General features: G+C 36.4%; 2 protein-coding genes across 12 annotated transcripts in view; one reads left to right on the plus strand and one right to left on the minus strand.

The window, feature by feature from the left end:
- Window positions 1–20443, plus strand: part of Cmss1 (cms1 ribosomal small subunit homolog) — a 399997-nt gene that overhangs the window by 184549 nt on the left and 195005 nt on the right. For 2 of the 8 annotated variants that reach the window (XM_087208652.1, XM_021238780.2), the window contains one exon: window positions 14507–14556. The exons of the other annotated variants lie outside the window; for them this stretch is intronic. The gene's annotated coding sequence lies outside the window, so the exon portion shown is untranslated. Of the gene's footprint in view, window positions 1–14506; window positions 14557–20443 lie in introns of those variants that run through there. 8 annotated transcript variants of the gene reach the window in all.
- The window catches only part of Filip1l (filamin A interacting protein 1 like), a 319152-nt gene that overhangs the window by 178468 nt on the left and 120241 nt on the right, over window positions 1–20443 (minus strand). The window lies entirely within an intron of this gene.

Below are 20443 nucleotides of genomic sequence, written 5' to 3' on the forward strand. Positions count from 1 at the left end.
ATGAGTTCCCTTGAAGACAAAGACACTCAGGGTTAGGAGTGTTTCCTGGTGCAAAACCAAGAAAATACCTCCCTATCCTCACTCTTCATGAATTAATAAAATAGTTAATATACTTACAACTTTTGCAGCATTAAATTCCTGCTCATTTGCAAATACGTAGCGTATGTCTTATATAAGGAAAGGATGTTTTCACTAGAATAAATACGACCACTTCAAATGACCAATCTACCTATTTGTGAATTGTGAGACTTCCAATGACATACATAATGCTTGAGAATAGTCAGTGAGTGTCCCCTTGAGGTTCTTGGGAATAATAATAGTAATATGAAGTAATTTCTCGCGTTATCTTTTTTATCCTCACAAGTGTATTATCGAAAAGATGAGTCACATGTCACTATTAAGTGACAGTTCAGATGTTGATCTTAAGTCTTCCAAGTCCATTATTCTAATACTGTAGAAGAGGTTCTCAGTCTTGGTTATACATTTAGGGTTAGGGTTACACACTTGCCAGGCCACCTCACCAGTAGTTCTTAGGATAAATGAAGAAGGCAGCAGGGAAACAACATTAGTGCTTCTAGGGAGGAAAGCAATTAATACTGTATTTCAGTTATCCTTATTGTTACCTCCTCTGAAATAAATAATAGAGTAGATTTGTCAATAGTTAAAAACTTAGTACACAGAACTATGAAACTAGAGGATATTTATGAAAAGATAAGAATAGCATAAGGTAATAGAGTCTTGATTTCCTTTAAGTCACCCTCTTATTACACAAACCTTATTAAAATATAATGTATTCTGAAGATGACCCACTTTAAAATATGGATTTAAGATTTCCACATCAAGAGTCAAGATGAAGTTGAATAAAATTTTTCAGAAGGGTCATTCCAGGCTCTTGCTGGAGTTAAAAGTCTTGGGTAGAAATCTAGAATCACAGTGCACTATTAAAAAAGCAAACATGATCTTGCTCTACCTGAAAAATCATATTGATCCATATAGTAATTCATATTTATATAAAGGATAAATCAATCCTAGATACCTCAACCTCCCTGGACCTCCTTCCAAATAATTTCTCCTTTTGCCCCTTCCCTATGTATGCCCTTCCCTCTCTTCAATATTGTGTTCCTTTGTCTACCTCCCATTCATTCCATGCTCATGCTTGAGCTCCCACCACTCCACCAACAAACCTAAGGGTATCCTCATAGTCACACCCATGGGCATTATTCAGTGTTCATTTACCTTATCGCCTTTCAACAACTTTTTATACCATATACTGCTTTATCTTTAGTGAAATTATTTCATCTCTGGGCTTCTGAGATCCTTTTGCTCCTGTTTCCCTCCTATTCCTATTAGTATTTGTTTTGGTTTGGTTGTTTTCTTTCTGTAGCCTCCCTTGCTGAGCCATCTTCTGTCCATCTCAAATGTCCATGCTTCACGAGGTTTTATTCTCAGCCCTTTTGCTCTTCACTTGTCCATGTATAATTGTATTCATCCTTGACTTCAGCCAGCAGTATACTGTTCAGTCAGCATGCTGCTGACTCAGCTCCTAAGAACCAGTTATGCACACCTCAACTCTTTGTGCAGTAACCTTTGCCTTAAAATTGGCCAAGATGAGGATGTTTACACCATGCAAATCAACAAAAGCTACATATCAGAGCATTATTTAGGTATTTATTCATTTGTTGTGGACAGCTAGTTTAATAGCACAACATTGGCCTCAGCAGTGAGGTATATGTCACCAATTCCTAAACCTGTGTCTCACACTTTCTTAGCTCCAGCCATTATTTCCAGCTGATTTCTAGTCAGTTCCTCTTGAATGCTCAAATAGAACTCATTTTCTTTCCCCCCTAGCAGCCTTGTTCTGTACTACCCCATGGTTTGGCTAAATGGCCCCATTGCTATCCTGTCACCCTTGCATCAAGCCAAAACTGCTCTCTCCTCCAACCAGTGTATCTAATTGAAGAGTATATATATATTTCTCCACCTTGTTTCATAAAAATTTAGTTAGCTCAACAATACATGTAATGGGACACGACAGAATAATTTCTCTCACAGTGATAGTAAAGGAAGAACAAATCTGAAAGAAGAAAAAATAAGCACCAGAAGAACATATGAACTTGGAAGTAAGATGAGTATACAAAACACATGCTTTGAAGTCCAGCCAGCCACATGTGGCCAGTTAATTCAACATCCGGAATTGCTTTGAATCCATTTTTGCCAACAACTGCAATAGCACAGCCTCTGCCCCCAAACTTCTTCCTAGCTCATACTCATGTTCACTTTCCACAGTTCTTCCAGAGAAATTATTCACAAACTAGATCCTATCACACCATCTTTCCTCCAGCTTAGGAAATTTTAGTAGCTGTCCACTTTCTTTGGGACAAAATTCAAGCACAAACCCAATAAAATTCTCCACCATGATAATTTTTGCTCATCCTTCAGGGCTCAGCTTTGATATCACTACTCTGAAGCCTTCCCTAGGTTGCATGGATACTTCTGAGATATATAGAGAGACTAGATAGATAGATAGACAGACAGATAAATTTGATTCAGTTTACAGTTACTGAATAACAACTTTATGCTGTGAATTTTATTTAGAAGTGAAGATACAGAGTAAGTTAGTCCTTGATTTTTTTTTTTTTTTTTTTTGGTACCAGGAATCAAACTCAAGGCCTTGCGCTTACAAGGTAGGCATGGTGCAACTGAGCTACATCCCCAGCCCAGTTAGTCCTTGATTTTTAAGTACCTCTAGTTGAAAAAGTAAATTTAAGAAATTGTAGAAAATGTGATAACCTCCATACTCTAGAAAAGAGTGTACAAAGTATAAAAATGACAGAATGAAAGAAAGGGGCACTGTCTAATACATAGTACATATCACATTGGTTTAGGATGTCACCAGTGTTTTTCTCCCAGTGAAATGGGATCCATATATATCCCCTTACTATACAGAGTAGTTGTGCTACAATAGTATCTCTGTGTTGGATTCATGGGTGGATGGATGGATGGATGGATGCAGTAAGTGGACAGATAAAAGAAAATTGGAACAACTGGCTAAAACTAGTTAGAACTTTATCAACAAATTCTGGTGGTCCTTGCCTTCTTTGTTTTCCATTCCCAACTGTATGTAGAGATGGGTTAGTGAGGATATGAATATGGAAACATGCATATCTTTACTCTGTGTCGACTAAATCCTTGCTTTGGGACCTGGTCCTTGTGGTTCAAACAATCTGTTATTCTTCAGGGGGGAAGCTCAGGGGCTAGTCTTTTCAGACAGCCCTTTGCTAAACACATCAAAGAAGTCTGTCACTTGATGGTTCATTTGCTTTGCAATTTGCCAGAGGCTCAGGCAAAAGGTCTCAATTAAAAGATCTGTGTTGTTTCTGTGCACTCTTGTTCCACAGTAAGTAGAGAATCCCCAGAGCTTCATCACGTCTCCCAACAATTCATCCAGTTAATCTGCTAGATTAAAACAAAACATGCACACCATGCTAAAATTTTATAGTTCAGTTTCACACATGGCCCATTTCTTTCTATTCTCTGAAAAACTACATTCATGCTGATATAAAAATGTCTCTAGATTGTACAACAGTGGTTCTCAAACTTAAAAAAAAGAAAGAAGAGAAGAGAAATTCCAGACTCTACCTCCAGGGTGTTACTGGCCTGCAAGGGAGCCCATGCGTCATTATTTTTTCTAAGTCCTCCTATTAATTCTGATGTATAAACAAAATTGAAAACGCTGTCCTAGAGTCAAGACCAGAAAACTTTACATTAGAATTTGCTTTCCATGACTATCTCCTCCTTCATATATCTGTGCCTATTGAGCACTTTCTTGGTTGGTATTTTCTTGTCCTTCATGTATCTGCTTATTAATCACCTTCTCCTTGATATTATCCAATGACCTTGCTTTTAATGGAAAAAGGTTGGCTAGAGGGGACCTCTCTATCACCTTGTCTCTCAGAATATTTTCCGCCACCTGAAAATAACTTTGTGCTTGTTTTCTTGTTTATTATCTGTCCTTATACTAGGTTAGGAATATCATATACTATTTATTGGCAGCTAGGGTTCAGGGAATGTCAGCTGCAGGTCTGAAAATATGTGTAAGTGTGGCTAGGCTGAACCAAAGGAGGGGAGAAGGAGCTAGAAAGAAGAAAGAGTAAACACAGGTGAAAGGCTGAAGGGAAAAAGAGCGATACTTAAAAAAGAGAGAATACCTTCAGTGAATGATTCAAGTCAAGAAATAATTATAAATTGTAGTGTAAAACACTGGCTAGCCCTACCACTTTTTTGAAAAAGAAAAATAAAATTTAGTACTGCTAAAAATGAAAGTTCTGCTCCCATCCCCCAGGTGCAGCCATTGTTTACAGTTTAGTGTTAAAGTGTACAGAAAAAAATATACAGGTTGTTTAGAAAAGAAGAATTAAACACTTCCAAAGGTATATTACTGTGTTGTATATAAACATGCACTCAAAGCCTGTACTGGGCCTGTGGCAAGGGTATGGTTAGTTTAGTGATTTAATGCAAATCATATTTTCATAAGATATTTAGTTTTTGAATGTTCATTGTTTGAAAATATTAACTTTCCTTTGAATTACCTTATAATTCATACACATATATGCACACACATTCTTCCTAAAAATGGAGTTTTATTGTATCTACTATTAATGAAAATTAGTTATTTTAGAGGTTACTTTTCTTCCTAATTTGGGGTTTAGATTTAAATTGTATTAATGGTGACAAATCTGGTAGTATCTGTGATACCCTCTCACTTTATCATGCTCTGTGTGAACATCCAATGCCAGGAGGCCAAATCCAACCCTTTTCCTGTTTTTATAAATAAACTTTTATTGGAACACAGTTATGCTCTTTCATTTACACATTGTCTATAACTGCTTCTATGCTACAGTAGTAGGTATGTGTAGTTACGACAGAGGCCATAGAGCCCACAAACTAAAACACCTTATATCTGGCCTGTAAGGGGAAAAGTTGCCTGACTCCTACCCTAGTTTATCAAAAGGTTTATACCATCAATAATCAGAGCAAACCAATTGAATCTAGGATATAAGATTGATGGTTCTGTGGTTTAACATTTTTAAGACTACATATCTGATTACTTTTGGCAAGATGAAAGTCAACCAAAGCATTGGTATAAGGGGTGGGGAGGCATGTCCCATCTAGTTAGGTCCTGTCTTCTTGTCAGGCAGGTCACATCTCCTTTTCTTTCCTATCCCCTCCCAAGAGGAATAGTGCTTATTGCACATGTAGCCAAGGTTTTCAGAATACCTATAGGTTGATGCCTTTGAATTTAAACCAGTCTGCCCTGTCTTTGCTGCCAAGCTTCATAAATCATTTGGCTGAACAATGGAAGGGCTGGGCACCTTGTTGAGTGGTGCTCCAGGTGCAGTGGTGTAACACCCCTCCTCCCAGTTGCTCAGCATGCAAGGTAGGGGACCCCCACACAGTGTCAGCTTTGAGGGAAGCACCACGATGCATTTGTTTTTCATCTTCCTTGGGCTTGTCTATTTTCCTCCAATCCCATGTTTTGTTGAAATCTCCCCTCTCTGGAGCGTACATTGGAAATTGTCCAGCAATAGTGTCTGAATGTCTGCATTGCCCATCTCTGGAAAGGTGCTATGCCACTGCACATGGAAAACATGACAGCTCACCTGGGCTGGCCACGTCCTCTTTGCTATGTAAAGGCCTGTGTCTCCAATGAGTTCTTGGCTTGTGTATTCACAAGCTGTTATCTTTTTGGTAAATCATGCAGAGGCTCACCCTGAACTTGTTTTCAAGTGGGGGTTAGAGCATTTTTTAAACTATGAATTTTAAGCTACTTCTTGTTTAAAATACTGCCCCTACAGAAAATAGATATTAATACCTTAGAAAGCTGGATGATTATTTGCCTTTAAGTTTCTATAGTTTAAACTAGAGTATCCCTATAATCTCAGGTGTGAACATTCATATCTCCTAGAATGACCAGTTCCTATCTGTCATTTTTAACTTACTTTTATAAGACTTTTACATAGCTACACATCTAATAATTCAGAGTGTAATTGGGAGTAGCCTAAAATTTGAGTGACCTTGGTAGCTGAGAAGAAATAAAGCTGATTTTGTGCCTGACTTGTTCAACTGAATGCTTGCTGCCCATTGTATGGTTTTATTGGCCTAAATTTTTGATGATAAAATTGCAAAGCCAAGAAGTACCTAGAAGATCATCTAATTGTACAGATATGGTAAAGGGACTGATAAACCTTAAGTTACTTGGCCAAAACAATTAAGTCTAGTCCTTTAGACCTCCAGACCAGACGGCTTAATCTGTAGTCCATCTCGACTATAATTCTTCCCACTGAAGCATGATTTAAACAATTGGAAATACCAGAAATGTCAATTTGGGTTCATACTGCTTTCTCTGATGTGTGTGTGTGTTCTGAGACGCTTTCTGCTTTCTGCAAATCAGACATTCTTGCTGGGTTGCATCAGAGTCCAGGCAACATGATTGATGAATAAAGGGCACAGGAGGGATGATGAAATAGCTTGTGCAGTGTTTACCTGCAAATTATCTCTAGCTGTGTACTGCTTGGTGTCTGTGTGACTCATGCACTGAGGTACTGCCATCCCTGTTATTTAGCACTATAACCTCACACTTACCTCACCCTATGTTTCTCTCCTTTTCTTGCCAAATCTGATTAGAAGTACTTTTGTTTTAAGCTCATGTTTATGAAGCCATAAGTAGATTTTGTACCAGTGACTGTGTGGAGAAAATAAAAGAATGTTGGAATAAGTAAATTACATTTTCACTCAGTCAGATCAGCATGGTACCTATATCAACTTAGTTCAATAAATACTTATGTAGCATTACTATGTGCTGTTCATTATGAATGTTTTATTCCCTTAGAACCTCTTTTATTTCTCAGCTTCATTTTAACAAATTGATCCATCAAATAAATCTGAAGCCAGTGCCTACTATGAGCCATCATTGTGATGATGCTTTCATAAACATTTTTTCTTTTTTGAACCTCAGAGCAACCCTGTGAAGTGATTATTATCTGTGCCATTTTAGAAGCAAGGACACTGATCCAGTTCACTTAGCTAATATATGCCTGAATTGAGACTAGAATCTTGATTTTTTTTTTTTTTTTTTTTTGAGACAGGGTCTCACTATGCAGTTCAGGCTGGCCTTGAACTTACTATGTAGCCAAGGCTGTTCTCAAACTCACAGTGATCCTCCACCATGCCTGGCTTGGAATCTGAATTTCTTGACAGCAAGCATAGTGCTTTTCCCATTGTATCCAAATATCTTTTATTTAAATACTTAAGGCTTTTTTTACAAGAAAAATGTGTTAAGGTGATATTCAATTAGAGACAAGCCTGATTGTTTTGCTTATCCTTAGAATAATAAGCAAAAATGTCAAGATAATAGGAATACATTTATTGATTTATTTGCTTATTTATCTAACAATAACCATGCAAGTTCAGCAGTGGAGTTGTATCATACAAGCATTAAATTTGCATGAATTCAACTATACCCACTCAGCAAATGAATGCTAAAATGAGAAAGAATAAAAATTTACCTGTGCAGACCACTCTTCTGAGGTTATATTCAGTTTGTCTATGTCTGGGAGTAAACCAGAGATGGAAAATGTGTGCTGATTTTCCTCTGTCCATGCACTGCCGTATGTGCCTCTCTCAGAGTAAGCATCCTGCCTTACTGAAACTAAGGCTGTTTTGTACCACTTGTATCTTAAACAGAAGTAAACAGTTCCATCTTTTATTGTTCCAAGGACATAGTAACATGCAAAAGCTGGAGGGGAAATCCACCTGGGTTGAGCTTACTGGAAGACAGGTTACTGGCTGCCTGCATAAGGGCTTGAAAGACAGTTGTTAGGGTAATTTTGACATAAATTGAGGGGCTTTTCCTTACATAATCTCTAAAAATTCTAACAATCCTCAAATAAAAACCAGCTCCTGTAGGGATGATATTGGATGTCATTTAATCAAACGGAATTTTTGTTAAGGTTATATTAAAGCAGGCTTGAGCACAAGAACATTGTGTATATCAGTGACATGACATACTTTCCATTTTCTATGTGTTCTGCAAGATTGGAAGGATTAAAACTGAGAAGAGTAAGTATTCACTATGACCATAAGAGAACTGTGTTACCACTGAAACCAAGGAGGAAGAACCAAATAAAACAAAAGTGAAAAGTGTAATGAGGTCACATATCAGGGTGGTAGAGAAAGAGGATTAAGAAAGCTATTTGGTTTAGTGACTGGTATTCTTTAAGTCATAATCAGTCATAAGGTCAGAAGCCAGATACAAAGTATTTCCCTTTCGAATACTCCCTATTAGTCCAGAGTAGCTCTCTTTCTCTGTCTCCCTCTCTTTCTCTTTCCCCTTTTCTCTACCCTCAAATAAATCATCTGCTTTTATTTTAAACTCTGCTTCTTTAGTTCTTTGGAAAAAAAAAAAAAAAGCTAGATAACAAAGAATTAGGAAACATCATCTAATATCAAAACAGTAGTCAGCAAGATCTCATGAATCCAAAAGAGGAACTGCCAGAGATGGTATAGGAGGTTGAGGTCTAAGGACCAGGACTGAGTGGTGATAGTACCTAAAAGGTAAAATTTGGGGATTTAAGAGCATTAGCACTGGTGTCATCAAGAATTCTGAGCTTGTTTGAGCTTTTCTCTCTAGTACAAGTGGGGAAGATCTAGCTACTGACAGAGGAAAGCAGAACAATTATTGGTGCTTATTGGCCAACAGATTCTCATAGTCTCACACTCATTAGGTATTGGATCTTTGGGGGTGCGATTCTAGGAATTAAAGGGGAGCAGTACCGGGGATTGCATCCAGGCTCTTCACACTGAGCTATGTCCTCAGCCCCACCACCACTCCTGACTTTTTTGTTTTTTGTTTTTGAAACAGGATCTCACCGAGTCCCTAAGTTCCCTGGGGTGGGCTCTAACTTATGATTCTCCTGTGTCAGCCTCCCAGAGCGCTGGGATTACAAACATAAGCAATTATGCCTGGCTGAATTTAATTTTTAGTACTTTTCTAAGTAGTTAAGTTTTAATTTGCTTGCAATTTGAGAATTGAAACTGGTTCTGCATGGTAAGGAAGAAGGTTCCATGAAATAACCAAAAAGCCAGTGAAGGTTCCATCTTACGAATAGAAAATCCAACTCATTCCTAATACCAAATCTCATCTTATTCAAGGAAGTAGAGTTATAATCAGGGCACTTCCCTTTCTTTCCTGTATTTGTGTAGCTAATAGCACTTTGCATTGTTGAAAGTGAAATCTTGTTGGTGATAATTTTCCTTTTCTGATTGCTCACTTTGTATTTTTGGCTCAGTGTTTAATGTGAACTACAGGAGACTGTGACTCTTGTCACTAGGAAGACAGGCTTAGTTAGAGTTGAAATAGGGAGGCAAGGGAGCTTAGTTTAGGACAGAGTCTCAAGGTGGATCCCCCCCCCCATATATGTTTAGGATTCTTCTTGGGTACTTATTAAAAATGTAGATTCCAGGGCCCCACCCTAGCCCTGCTAAATATGAATTCATGATGGGATGTGCTCTGGAGTGTGAATTACTAGTAGCATCCTTGAGGATTTTTATGAAGCCCAAAGTTTAAGAACCACTGGTTTAGGCCAAGTGAGTGTGGTATTAAAAAGAAATCCTAGAAGGATAACTTTTTGACAAACTGAGTTCATATCTAAAGTTAAAATTTATCATATGAAAGTTCGATACCTGGCACCAAAAAAAAAAATTATAATATAAAATGGCTAGGAATATTTGCTTTAATGAAAATTTATAAGAGCCTGTGAAACTTATAGGAAAAAAATTTAAATGCAAGGTACCTGCAAAACATTAGCATTAGTAATAAATAATCTTAAATATGAGAGAAAGAAGATTGTTATAAATTCTGAAAGTTTGTGTGAAAGGAAAGGAGGAAAGAATACATGAGAAACTTTCCTTGACTTTGAAGATCCTAATCCTTTGTTCCAGTGCCTCCAAAAAGCTGGCTTCCCATCCAAGATCTGTTTGCCCCAGGCCAGATATGTCTTACTCATCTCCATCTCCCCTACTCCTTTTTCAACCTATCTATGGCAGAACCAGAATGGAGAATGATAGTAAAGAAAAAGCAATCAGGAAATAGAATTGAAGTTTTATAGAAAACCAGGAAGCAAAATTCTAAGAAGCCTTAAGGCATTAGACCAAAAGACCCTAAACAATAGAAATCTGAGCAAAATTTGTTGTAGGTATAAAGCTATATGGGATGTAAATATACTAGAGAGATTGCTGGGAGTCAGAAAGACTAGGTCTAGTTCTATTGCCTCTATTAAGTTAATTACAAAAACTAATCCCTATTGTGTCTCCCAGACTTCCTCTGATCCTTGACACTTACTTAAATTTTGTTTTTGTTGTCTTTGGATTGTTTTCTTTGCATAAGTAATTTCCTTAAATCTAAATTTCTTTAACCTGGCATGGTGGTGCACATGTATAATCCCAGCACTTGGATGTTAAGACAGGAGGATTCCTACAACTTCAAGGCCAGCTTGGGCTACATAGTAACTACCCTGGTCTACGTAACAAGACTTTGTCTCAAAAATCCAAAAATTTTATTTATTTATTCATTCATTCATTCATGACAGGAATAGTGAGGTACTGCTTTTGAATACTTTTATCAACACTCATGTTTCTTCCTTCCTCATGATTACCATAACTGCAGTTCACGTTTGAGTCCTATCTTTCACTCTTTCACCACTGCTATCGAGGTGATTGTAATTTTCTGCTTCAAAGACTGCTTAAAATTTTTTTCTACAATTTTCTACAGTTATGAAACCCATCATTCAGATCTCAGAAGTTTTAGTTTTATCCTTTTGATTTTGTGTTATTAAAACTTAAGCTTTGGAATGATGAGAATACAGCTTGTTTATCTTTTACTTTTCTTCCCATAAGAAAATTCCAAGTTGGGTTGCAATTCAGCCCTTACCATAGTGATTCCTAGAATTTTTTGCTGCTTAAGAAATTAAAGCTAAGATGAAATATTCCTGACTTTGTTTTGAATCAGATAATCAAATTAATAACCATAGTATGTCAGCCAAAATAAACAAGCATTCTGATGGGTAAAACCATGCATTGTCTTGAGCTATTTGATTACTTAAGCACTGCAAGCTTTTTAAATTGAGCTACCTTTAATGTACATTGTGAGGGATAAAAAATGTTTAAATAGTATTTTTATTTGGTCTTTATGTACTCTTTGTCCAAAACATGAGCATGTTTATCTTCATATTTCTTTCAGTATTTACTCGCTTACTTAGTGCCTGAGCTGGTATTTTCCATATGAGATTTATACCATTTTGTGGTGTAAATTTAAAATTTTACCTTAAAGTTTCTCTGATTTGCTGTTTTGGGGTCCTTGGCATTCATTAGCCTGTTTGCAGATGGGTGAACTTGGAAGAAAAGAAGAAATTATCTGTCATTTTCTGCACTAAAAACCTTTCTTATATTTTCTGTTTTCTCTTCATGAGCATGAGAGTCAATGATTTGAATTCTCTAAGATTTACAATTCTTTTTATCATTCATTCATTGAGATGAAAATACCTTATGGCAGTGGTGGGATGCATGTTATTTGTTTTTCTTTCAAGACAAAAGATGTTAATGTTTGAGTTGTTTTTTCTAAACTAAAACCTCAGTATTCAAGTTTAATGGTGGTGTTGGCACTTTCCAATAAATAACTGGGTTTTGGGTTGCAGCTTATTGGAGCAACTTTTTATTTGACTAGATCAGATGAAACAGGGCCTTATTGATATGTCCACAAAACTGACTTTTGCCATGGTTTACTGATCCATTTTGTGTGACACATGAAATTAAGGCAACCCATGCTTGTACATCTCCCACCACAAAAGGGAGAAGATGTAATGAGGGAAGCCAAATCATGAAAGATGTTAAGGTCCAATAAGTAGAAAACAATAAGAGATCCATTATGCAATGAAGAACATTATGCAATGAATGCTCTTAGTTGGGTGACTTATGCAGAGACTCAAAATTGGCCTAAAAATTGTGCAGATTCTGCTCTAATTGTGATTCAAGACTAACTCTGAAGTACTTTAAATCAGGAAACTGATGAAAGCTAGAGTATTGTATAGGCAAAATGGACCATATTTCTTTGACTGCTAGTTATGAATTGTGATACAAGAATAACAACTATTTGGGGGGAAAACTGTTAGTCACCTAGTAGCAACAGGGAGTTGACAAGAGCTGACCAATAAGGGAGTAGAAACAGGTTTTACTTGCTATCTGTTGGTGAGCAGATTCTCACATCTGGTTATTAGTTTTCTAAGTAGTTAGATTTTAATTTTCTTGACATTTAGAAATTGAGGCCTCCCTGGAGATCAGGGGCTAGAATATCCCAGGACAAACTTGCCTAGGACCCATACACAGGGTGTTATCTTCCTTTACTAAGTTGCCATAACATTTTCCCCCCTCCTAATGTTTGTACAAATATAATTACAATAAACTACTGCTGCTTTTGGAGATAATCGCTTGTCTCACATCTAGGTTTAAGGCTTTCAGTAAGGCTGTTTAAGCAGTGAAGAGGAAGGACCCTTTCTATCACATTAAGGTCATTCTTCATAAAGGTGACTATTCCACCTCTCCTTCCGAATTAGATCCTCTGCCAGCACTAGCACAGACTTGAGCCAGTACCAAAAGTTTTAATACCATGAGGACTTGCTTGATAAAGACTATACATGCCAAAGAATAGAACAGCCAGAAGTTCCCAAACTAAAATTTTCCAAGATTTCCTTATGAGATGCAGCCAGGGCACCCTTCATCTAAGTGTTACCATGTGCTTGCTGTAGTCACTGGTATCCTACAATTCTCATTTCCCCAGCAATTAGAGTTGCTCATTTCTAGAAGAGATTAGAAATTACAGGAAGTACTAGTCATGTCAAAATGGAAATCTGTAACTACAGAGAATTTGGTCCTTGACAAAAAGGACAATGGCAAAGGCAGGGAACAACTGGAATTAGTACTGTGATCTTTTCAAATAATTGCTAAGTAATTTTTGGTCAGTTGGTCAGCAACGTTCAGTGTTTACATCATTCTTCCATTAATGTTTCTGCCTGTATTTGCTAGGCCTGCTTCCTGACCATTAGAAATTCTCAACCAGGAGGATCACTGACTTGTTCTGGTCCTTCTGTCTTGCATGTAGAACAATCATAGTGTCAACAACAAACAGTTGGATCTCTGACTAGTTGAAGCAAGGTAATTTTATGGATTTCTAGGCCTGAGAAATACTAGTTAATAATTACAAAGTTTTCGAACAGTTCAGAACCTGGAACACCTATAAATATAGGAAAGAGATATTTGCTCTATATGACACTGATTTTTCAGATATCATATGTAATGATAACTTTAACCTTTGTATCCTTTAAACCTGACCACAGTTGTTAACAAATAATAAAACTGACTGGTGTACAATGGAATCAAAAGGAAAAATAAAAGATCTGTAGCCTTTAAACATTAGAATGTCCCTGAATATGAACTCAAATTGAGTACAGTAACTCAATTTAGTGAAGCCTTTTCAACTTGAACACTCAAATGTTTCCTATTTTAAGAAACTAATAGATTTTAACAGTATTACCAAGAATATAGGATCCATCTTCAGTTCACTTTATTTTCTTTCTTTTTATCTTGAAATAAAATGTCAGCTAATATAAATTTCCACATAGTTTCACTGAAGGAGTTAGACCTACAGTGATAGTAATAATGGTAACATTAAAAGGAGAATTAGATTGTCTGCCCCTGTTAGCAACCCGAGCAGTTAGAGACATTAATGGACCATGAAAACTGGAGGGCTGGGGTGACTGTGGGTCAGAGCCTAACACACATAAGCAAGCACAGTATAGGAGAACCTTTCAGCACCTCCACTACACTGAGCCTTTTCTCAGCATAGACCAAGCTCTTAATTTCCCCAGGTTTTAATCAGGTACCTTTCATGAACATCACTGCTCACTTTAGAAAATAAAAAAGCAAACAGTTAAAACATCTAAGTGTTAAGGGGAAAGAAAATCAACCGAGGAAATTACCATAGCACTTAATACAGTGGCACCTTTTTCTTGAGCCATAGGAGGCAAAGATATTTGAAAGTTTGCAGCTTTAACAGTTTCTCATGAAGATAGTAAACAGAGATCTTGGGAAAGAAGGTGCCATGTACATACTGTCACAGTTTAGCTGTGGCCTTAAACATGTATCTGCCCATATTTTAAAAACTGATCTCTTAAAATATATATGAGAATTGAGTGATTTGAAAGTAAACATTATTTTCTTTAATGCATTTCTTCTTCCACGTTTATCATTTCCTTTTTAAAGGAATTAGTGCTTCTTGATCCGGTAGTTTGTATGTTTTGAATTGTCCATAAGTTATTAACATATCTGCCATATGTTTTTGTATATTGAAGGTTGAATACAATACCAAGTTTTCACATTTTTCATCTCTTATTTTTAGGTAAGTCATCTGATTGGAATGACATTTCATTTGATGGAATTTTCCATTTGGTAAAGTATTACTATTTTTATCAAATGTCGTAAACTTTTTTTTTTTTTTGATTTATCAGTCTGTATTTTCCCATGACATTGACCTTAGTAGCTTACTCTGGAAGGCAAAACAAAAGTAGGTGGTTAGGGTTGGAAACAAGGGAAAAAGCATACATATATGTACATGTGAAAAAGTACACGACCGAAAAAACCCTGCTTCTTTATAGTGATTTTCATCACATTTACCTTCTAGAAATTCATGAAGTAGACAACTTATTTTATTTAAAAGGATTGAGTTTACTTCAGAAAACCCAACCAAATTCAGACCAGTGACTTCTGATTGTGTTTGGTTAAAATGCTGTTAAACATGTTGAGTAACGCATTCTATAGCTATATGACATATAAATGGTTTTCTTTTGAATCATAATCTTTCTTAAAATGTGTGTTTATTTCAAAGCACAAGTTATTTAACAGAAGTAGAAAAACATACAATATCAGGATTATAAACCCAGGATTCTGTGGCACAAAGACTGTACCAAGGCTTGTGGTCTATAACAATTGAAGATTGAAGCCCCTAAAAGTGAGCATAATGATAGGGACAAAGGAAACACATCATAACCTCAAATGACTTCCCTGGTATTTCTGGATCCTTCTGGTAAGAAGGATGTCTGTATTTGGTACACTTTCTGTAAAATTATGTAGGTCATGAATCGTAGCAATTCTTTTTTCCTTTGGAGATAAATTTGTCTTTTTATAGAAACAAATACATGTAGAATCCATCAACAAAAGGTATACACTTCAGGAAAAGAAAAACTTGTATAAATATTTTAATACTAAATTTATTGAGACATCATGAAATTAATACAGTTACCTTTGGCCTCTGCAATTAGAATAGTTGCTCAAAGTGGTGGCCATTAGTGTTTAGATATTTATTAGTGTGGCGAACTGCTGCTTGGGTAACTTTGGTCATTGAGATTGTTGCACATGCATTTTCAGTTTCTTCTCTAAGGCCCAGCAGTGTAGTGGATTTTCTGCAATGTACGACATTCTCTAGGGCCCTCTGTATGAGGGTAATACCATCTGTTGAAAAAAATCATACTATTTTTCTTTTCCTGAAGTGTGTATACATTTTTTTTGGCAGACTGTATTGATCTATTGAGTAGTAAGTAACTGAAACTCAAAATCCTCTTCTCAGCATCATATCTTTCCGACAGTGTTTCTTGACTAGGATTTGAATTGTCTGTTTTCTTCAAGATGCTAACTTAATTTAAATGGTATAGCTTAAAATACCCAGAGGACCAGTTGGATACCATATTCCTTCCATTATATTCCTCCTCTTTCTTACCCCCAGTTTTAATTTTTTAAGCTAAATACCCAGAGATTTGTGCTTATAAACCCTGTTGAAATCATGGGATGTTGACATTTATTGTTGCTGATGGAGAGAAGAGACACAGTTCTTTTCTTTTTCTTTTTTTTTATTTTGGGTATTGGGGATCGAACTCAGGTCCTTGCGCTTGCGAAGCAGGCGGCAAAACCACTGAGCTAAATCCCCGACCCTAAGAGACACAGTTCTTGGATATTGGATAAAACAGTGATAGGATGACATTGACATTATATTTTAAAAGTTTCATGGTTGAAATAAAGTTTCTTCTTGCATAGAAAGCTATACCATTTCTATCCAGAGATAAGCTCTGAGTCCTAGAGGACATAGAATAGGGACCATTTCTGTTCTACAAAGCACTGTGCTTTTGGTTGAAAGAATGAATAGTGGATAAATACATATAAATGGAAATTAGGCTTTTAAATTTGGGGTTTTAATATTAGAAACTTCTAAAAATAGAAAACGTCCATTTTTCTTCACAAGTACCTTTGATGACATATACTGTGTGGCTATTTTCTTGCTGAGATTCTGATAATTTCCATATCAATTATATACCTAAATTGTATTTCTTTTGAAAGTCTGTGATGGAAATGATATGTGGGAAACAGGGGATGAATAGTATCCTTTAACTCAATATTCAAAAAATAACAAATCAGGCTGGGGATTTAGCTCAGTGGGGCCATGCCTGCCTCGAAAAGTGCAAAGTCCTGAGTTTGATCCCTGGTACAAGAAAAAAAAAAATTAAGTATTGTTTGATTTTACACTTATTGAGGATTTTCAGTATTTTCATCTGACTTTCTTTTGCATTCTAAAAGGATGAAATATGTTAAAAAATCTTTCTGATCCTTTTATGTCTTTATACTAGGAAGGAGATTACTAGGATTGATATCATCTCAGCCAAACATAGGGAGGAATTTCCAGATATGAGTTAATATAAAAGTTTCAATGCTATTTTCATGGGGTTTTTTTCTGAGAGCCTCTCTGTTTTGCTTATTAATGTCATTGGAAATCCAGAACCCAAACCAAGCAAAACATCTATTTTTCAAGAATTTGATCATTCAGAAAAAATCTCTAGATTACTAAGTATAGTATTTTCTAAATTTGCAGTTTTATTTATCTGTTTTTGCTTTTGTGGCCTGTGTTTTAACGATTGTCTTTTCCCCATTATGTATTCTTAGAATTTTGTCAAAGATTAATTGACCATAATTTGTGTTTTAATTTCAGGGCCCTGTATTCTTTTATTTTTTTTTTCTTAAATTCTTTTATTGGTACATTTTAGGTATACAACACAATTACATTTCTCATTGGGAACTTGTACCTTTACATGATGCATCTTGGTTCTTATTTTTTCACCCATTCCTAGCCCTCCCTTCACCCTCCCACCCTTCCCTATTTACAAAGACTTTATTTCCATGTTTTCCATTTCTCATCATTTTTCCTTTCCCTTCTTTCCTTTCCTCTGCCCCTCCCACTACCCCTACCTCTTTGGAACTTTTCTTCCTATTTTGCATTATCAATTATTCATTCTAATCATTGGCACATTTTAGGTATACACTATAATGACATTCATTATTGGAAATTTGCACCTTTACATAATTTCTCTTGGTTCCCATCTTTCACCCTTGCCCAGCCCTCCCTTCAACCCTGCCATTCCTGCCTGTTTACAAAGATTTTGTTCCTATTTTTCCATTTTCTCATATTCCATTCCCTTCTTTCCTTTCCCCTACCCCTCCCACCTCCTTCCCCTTTGCCCCTTTTCTTCCTATTTCACATTACCTATTATACATTTTAGTCCCCATTTACACTTTCAATTTCTCACACCAGAGAAACTATCTGGTATTTATACATGTGTGTCCTATTTATTTCACTTAAGAGTATCGCGTCAATGTGCATGCATTTAGCTATAAATGTCTCCAATTTCTCATTTTTTATGGCTGAGTAGTACTCCATTTTATTAAAAAAACACATTTTCTTTATCCAGTCTCCAGTTGATGGTTGGGCTGTTTCCAAGCTTTAGCTATCACATACTGTGCTGCTATGAACATGGGTGCACATATATCACTGTGATATGATTCTTTTAATTCTTTGGGGAATATCCCCAGCAGTGGAATAGCGGGGTCAAATGGGACTTCCAGTCCTAGTTCTTTGACGTATCTCCATACTGATTTCCACAGTGCTTGCACCAGTCTACACTCCCACCAGCAGTGGAGCCGGGTTCCTCTTTCCCCACAGCCCCGCCCACATTGGTTATTGGTTGATTTCATGATAGCAGTCATTCTTTCTGGAGTGAAGTGGAATTTCAGCATTGTTTTCATTTGCATCTCTCAAATGACCAGTGATGTTGAACATTTTTTCATATATTTATTTGCTATTTCTACTTCCTTGTCTGAGAAATGTCTGTTCATTTCAGATGCCCATTTTTGGATTGGGTCTTTAAATTTGGGAGGTCTGATCTTTTTAAGTTCTTTATAGATTTGAGATAGTAGACCTTTGTCTGAGGAAAAGCAGGTGAAGATTTTTTCCCACATTGTGGGTTGTCTCTTCACACTGCTGGTGGTTTCTCTTGCTGTGCAGAAGCTTTTTAATAAGAAGAGATCCCACTTGTTGCTTGTTTGTGCTAGTTCACAGGCAACTGAGGTTTTGTTCATAAAATCTTTTCCTACACCGATGTCTTCAAGGGTTCTACCTAACCTCTGTTCCAACTGGTTCAGAGTTTCTATTGTAATATTTAGATCTTTAATCCATTTTAATTTTAGTTTAGTGCATGGTGAGAGATATAGGTCTAGTTTTAATCTTTGGCAAGTTGAAACCTAATTTTTCCAGCACCATTTATTAAAGAGGCTATCTTTCCTCCAGTGAGGGTGTTTGGCTCCTTTGTCAAAAATGAGATGGCTGAGTGTGTCTGGCATTGTTTGTGCATCTTCTGATCTGTTCCACTGGTCCTCAGGTCTGTTTCTTTGCCAGTACCATGTTGTTTTTATCATAGTAGCTTTGCAGTATAGTTTCAAGTTTCAGATTGTGATACCCCCTGCCATGTCTCTGTTTCCTAGAATTGCTTTTGCTATTCTGGGTCTCTTCTTGCTCCAAATGAATTTTTGGATTGTTTTCTCAAGGTCCTTGAAGTATGCTACTCGGATCTCAATTGGAATTGCATTGAATCTATGTAGCAGTTTTGGAAGTATGGCCATTTTCACTATATTAATCCTTCCTACCCAGAAGCAGGGGATGTCTGTCCATTTTCTGATATCATCTTCAATCTCTCTTTTCAGAGTGCTATAGTTTTCAGAGAAGAGGTCTTTGATTTCTTTCGTTAGGTTGATTCCTAGGTATTTCAGTTTTCTGGATGCTATTGTGAAATGAATTGTTTGCCGTATTTCTCTCTCAGTGAGTCCATCATTCATGTAGAGGAAAGCTATTGATTTTTGTGTGTTGACCTTGTAACCAGCTACTTGACGGAATTTGGTTATTAAGTCTAGAAGACTTTTGGTAGAGTTCTTGGGGTCTTCTATATACAGTATCATGTCATCTGCAAATAATGACAATTTGACTTCTTCATTACCTATCTTTATTCCTTTTCTTTCCTTCTCTTGTCTAATTGCCATGGCTAGTGTTCCAAAACTATATTGAACAGGAGTGGTGATAGTAGACATCCTTGTCTTGTTCTTGATTTTAGTGTGAAGGATTTCAGTTTTTGACCATTTAGTATGATATTGGCTGTTGGTTTTTCATAGATGGCTTTTATCAGTTTGAGGTAGAGACAATCTATTCCAATTTTTTCTAGGGTTTTTATCATAAATGCATGTTGGATTTTGTCAAATGCTTTTTCTGCGTCTATGGCAATAATCATATGGTTTTTGTCCTTGGCTCTATTGATATAGTGTATTACACTGATTGATTTGCATATGTTGAACCATCCCTGCATCCCTGGGATGAATCCCACTTCATCAGGGTGTATGATCTTCTTGATGATCTTCTGCATTCTGATTGCCATTATCTTATTAAGGAGTTTTGCATCTATGTTCATTAGTGAGATTGGCCTATTGTTCTCTTTTTTGGTTGGGTCTTTCTCTGCTTTGAGGATGAAGGTGATGCTTGCTTCCAGGAATGAATTTGGGAGTATTGCTTCCCTTTCAATTTCATTGAAGAGTTTAAACAGTAGTGGCAGTAGTTCCTCTCTAAATGTCTTGTAGAATTCAGCAGTGAAGCCATCAAGGGCCCTGTATTCTTGGATCTACTTGCCTGTTTTCATGTCTCTACAATCCTCTTTTGACTACTATTGCTCTATAGTATATTCTTTATAGTATATTTTAAAGTTAGACAATATGATGCTTCCACTATTTTTTATTTTTCTCAAGATTGCTTTGGCTGTTTGAGGTCTTTTGTGATTCCATATAAATTTTAGGATTTCTTTTACTATTTCTGTGAGAAATGTCATTACATTTTTGATAGGTATTAGAAATCACTGGGTAGTATGACATTTTAACAGTATTAATTCTTGCAGCCCATAACACGAGATATCTTTACACT

Source organism: Heterocephalus glaber, unplaced genomic scaffold, assembly GCF_053883595.1.
Source record: "Heterocephalus glaber isolate CG9 unplaced genomic scaffold, H.glaber_assembly_v1.0 deba00000122, whole genome shotgun sequence".
In the NCBI taxonomy this organism is placed as follows: domain Eukaryota; kingdom Metazoa; phylum Chordata; class Mammalia; order Rodentia; family Bathyergidae; genus Heterocephalus; species Heterocephalus glaber.